Genomic DNA, 4,932 nt, shown 5'->3' with positions numbered 1-4,932 from the left:
CCAGGAAATGGGGCCAAAGGAATCGAATTTGATACATTTGAACTTGATTTTGAGCTTGAGGTTCGAATCTGGGAATTCCAGATTTTGAACTCACGCTCGAGCGGGGTGACTGGCGCTCGAGCGTGGAAATCGTGCTCCCAGCATTTTGTTCTGTTTTTGAGTCAGCTCGAGCGGGGTAATTTACGCTCGAGCGGGACCTTGTGTATTACGCTCGAGCGGGTGTCGAGCGCCCAATCGAGCATGAATTTCACCTATCCAGGACTTTTTACTGTTTTGCATTACGCTCGAGCGGGTAAGTCTGCGTTCGAGCGAAAATATTTGTCTGCATGATCCCTCGAGCGGATTAACCTAAGCTCGAGCGAGACCCCTATTTTCTGAAAATGCTTTTAAAGTTCATCTTTGCATCCTCATTGCATCCTAAGCATTCTTAGGCCTAGTTTAAGGCATCTTAATGAGGATATAGATGTAGAACCACACCAAGGCAAATTAGGGATTAAGTTATTATCTTTCCCAACTGTGTAGCTTAGTGTGTGTTCAATCTATAAACTGTGTAGCGTCGGCGACTGGGGACGCGCTCTAGCCTAACTGTAGCCCAGAACTCTGTGAGTAACAACTGTGTAAAGATATGTTCAAAAATGATTATCTTCTGAACAATTGAACTGTATTGTTTCTGAATTGATACTGTTAATAGAATGAATATATGTCCTCTATTCTGAACTGTATTGTGGCATCCTTAGCAACTACTGTTACTAACTGTTACTATTATAGAGATCTCTGTCGGTTCCCTTGTTGGAACCACTACTGTTTACTGATTGATGGCCATCATTGACTGTTCAGTCTTTCAAGACCTACTGTTTACTGTACTGTTATGCTAATGGATGCACCACATATGACTGTACCGACTGAACGACTGAAATACTGATTTAATGAACTGTTTTCATTACTGTAAGGACATTCATTCTAAACCCCTTTACGCATTATGTTATTCACTGGGCTTTAGCTCACTGCTCATATATATATATGTAGGTGTACAGGCACTAGACCGCGGCTTGAAGCGTCGGGGTAAGCTCCTGTTTTGTCAAGGCAACCACTGTGCCTCACTGCGAGGTTCCGAGCCTCTCAAGCTATGGCTTAGGGGTGTTTTAATTTCCCCCGTCTGTCTCTGTAACTGTTTTGTAGACTGTATAGACTGTTACTGTACTGTTTAATAGGGATTAGGTCCCTGATTTGGATGATTATAAATGTTGTACATGCTGTTCTGCATTGTGTGTATATATATATATGTATGCATGAAAAGTCTTTTTGGCATACTGACGTTCACAGCTCATTGGACATTGTTTATTTACTGTATTGGCTTCTACCAGGCCCCTGTACTCTGTTTTACTGTATTACTGTTAAGCAGGCCTTCGGTAATCTTGGATTACTGGCCGGTTACGGTGCTAAACCCATAGGGGCGGGTTTGGGTCGTGACAATATGTATTTTTATTTTTGTGATTTTTTTTTTAGTTATGATTTTTTTTTATAACGTTTATATTAAGATGTTTAATTATGATTCATATAGTGTTTAATTATGATTTTTTTAATTATAATTTAAAAAATAAGAAATTATATTAATACGTACCTTTTGAGAGGTGTATACTATAATTTTTTCTTTTAAATAGTTTAATTTTGATAATATTGTGATATCAAATATTACTAGCTTATTTTTTAAAAATATTTTTTCATAGAAATTTTAAAAATATATTTATTTAAATTATTTTAAATAATCTCACGTATTCATTTTCTTATATGCATAAATTAGTGTTGATGATAGTTTAGAGAGTAAAAAATAATGGGAGATTTTTTTTAAGGTCCCTAATAATAACAATTTAGAGCATAAAGGACACCCAAAAAGATAGTGATGCATCACGTCCCTGAAACAACTTGGCATGCGTTTTTAATTATTTTGTGGACCAAAATACCCTTGCCAAAATCAACACAGAAACAAACTCATTCCGACGTCTGAGTTACATTCCAAACATCCAGCATCTTCACGAACAGGAGAACAGCAAAATTAGGGTTTCAACATCATCTGCACCATCGACATTAGAGCTTCGTTATCTTCTCCAAAAATCATTCCCATTCCTTCCTCACAAATTTCTCTAACCTAGGTTAAAGCTTCGTTTTCACTGCTCATCATCATCTCGGTCCATCTTCGTCACGTCGCATCTTCACCTCGGGCCATATCAGCTCGTCATTCAAGTTTCATCCTAACTCTGGTCAGTTTTTCTACAATACAACTAGATTTTCTCTGGAAACACAGTTAATAGCATTTTATAATAACCTTACATAAATTAGGGTTTCAATTTCGTAATAAAAAGCTACCTGAATTTGGAAAAAGTTATTTCTGTGTATTTTGAACTTATTCTTCAACATGTTTGTGTGATTTTATCTGTAAATTTCTCTGGCATTTGAATTTCTCTGATTTTTGATTAATGTACGTTTCTTCTTTCAATTTTCTCTGGCATGTTTATTTTGTGTTTCTGTAATATGTATTCTTGAATATGTATTTTTAATTGGAATTTTTTGGTTCCAATGTCTTAAGTTTCTCTGGTATTTTTAATTAGGGTTCCAATGTCTATTGCTTTCTTGCCTTTGTCTACAGGGTGGTATTTATAATTTTCTCTGACCACATCACATCACTTTCCTCCCTTGTGTCTTTGTCATTTTTAATTTTCTCTGGAATTTTAATATTATGGACTAGAATGAATGTTTCTTCTTTGAATTTTCTCTGCCATGTGTACTTTGAGAAAAAGTTATTTCTCTGAATTTTGATCTTATTCTTGAACATGTTGCTATCATTTTGTCTATGAATTTCTCTGCTTTGTAAATTTCTCTGGAATATGTATCTTTCTCTGCAATGTCTATTACACTCTTGCCCCTCTCTAAGTTTCTCTGGTATTTATAATTTTCTCAGACCACATCGCACCACTTTCCTCCCTTGAGTGTCTCTATCATGGTCAATTTTCTCTGGTTGTGTATGTAAATTTCTCTTGCATTTTAATATTATGAATGGAAATTTCCTCTGGAATGGAAATTTCCTCAAGAATGTATAATTTTCTCCAGAATGTGCATTTTTCTCTAGTATGTTTATTTTGTTCAATTCTTGATTTCAATATGGTGTAATTCTCAGTGGCATGTTTACATTACTTTGTTTATTTTATCTTTGCTAATTGTGGAATGGAAATTTTCTTTCGCTTGCCATGTTTACTTTTTTCTATCATTCATTTTCTCTGGTATGTTTACTTCTATATGTAATTTAAACAATTATTGAAAATTTCTCTCCCATGTTTATGATGCTGTGTTGATTTTCTCTGACATTTAATTTTTAATGTCCAATTTTCTCTGGCATGTCAAATTTTCTCTGGCATGTCCAATTTTCTGTAATTTCCCCTTATCTGTAATTTTCTCTGGCATATCCAATTTTCTCTTTTTTGTAATTTTCTCCCTTATCTGTAATTTTCTCTAACATGTCCATTTTTCTCTGGGATTTAATGTTGACATCTCTATGTTTTAATCATTGTCTAGAAATGGCAAAACGTAAAAGCAGCGAAACACCGGAAACACCAAGCAAAAAACAGAAACTCTCTCAGTCTTCTTATGGACTAGGATCAAAAACCAGCAGCAAAACACTACAAACACCAAGCAAGAAAGAACAACTCTCTCAGTCCTCTTATCATCTAAGATCAAAAACCAGCACTAAAACACCACAAACTCCTTCCCAAAACACACAAGTCCAACCTGATGAAGCAACTAGCACCCAGATGAGTACCCAAACTTCAAAAGACTCAAGCCCAAGGGGAAAAAAACCTGTTAAACTCCACAGAAAGAGAGCTCACTACAGCATTCAATTCCGATCCAACCTCTCATCTGTCGTCTCCTTCTTTCAAACACTTAAATTCAGTTCAAAACATCTTCTAGAGCTTCAAAAGACCCCATTCTGGTATTTCATCCAAGCTCTAACCACTGGAAGGATGGATCCAAAGAAATCTAGGAAATCCGATGATGATGTAGTTGTCATAATCCAATGTTACAATGAAAAAACAAAAGCATTCACATTTGGGAAGAAGAACCTGAACTTTACAACAAATGACATGACCTTGATTTTTGGTTTGGAATGAGGTAAAGGAGCCATGTCATTAAGATACTCTAAAAAGCCAAAATCTGCATTCCTCAGGAGAAGATTCCAAAAGGACACACGGCTCACTGGTCCTGTTCTTAAAAATGCCTTGGTCAAAGCAATGAAAGGCAAGCAACCAACTGACTTCAAAGATGTTGCAATCATTGTTACATTGTACTTGTATCTCACCCTATTTTTTGCAACAAGTGGGAATTCAATAGGTTGGGTTTTTATAAAGTATGTGGAACCTCTTGAATCAATGAAACAGTATAATTGGCCGGAAGCAATCACATCAATATTGATTGATTCTATCATGGCATTGCACAAAACTCCAGAAAAAGTTACGGGGTGTGTCATTGCATTGCTGGTAAGTATAATATCCATTCAAATTTGCAGTTATCATACTTACAAATTTGTGCGTTTACAAAATTTTATTTACTTTCATTTTCATCACAGTATTGGCTATGTGAACATGCAACTATCATTGACTCGGAAGACAGTAACACAACTGACTTCCCAAGATGTGCCAAGTGGAACCTGCAAACCTTGATGAAACAGCCGCAGAAGACACCAGTCCACTCTCTTGCACCTTGACAGGTTAGATTCCTATTGCTACTAAAATCTCAGTGAAATTCCAAAATTTCTCTGACCACTGCTTTGCTTCCCTCGTTGTGCATTGATTGATTAAGATTAATTTTCTCTGAAATATCAATTTATGTTTTCTTCTTTGCTTACGACTGGTCTATTTCTGCCATTGTAATCAATTTTCTCTG

This window comes from Camellia sinensis, chromosome 2 (genome assembly GCF_055761805.1).
Source record: "Camellia sinensis isolate YWXY chromosome 2, ASM5576180v1, whole genome shotgun sequence".
Classification (NCBI taxonomy): Eukaryota; Viridiplantae; Streptophyta; class Magnoliopsida; order Ericales; family Theaceae; genus Camellia; species Camellia sinensis.
This window is presented reverse-complemented; position numbering follows the sequence as displayed.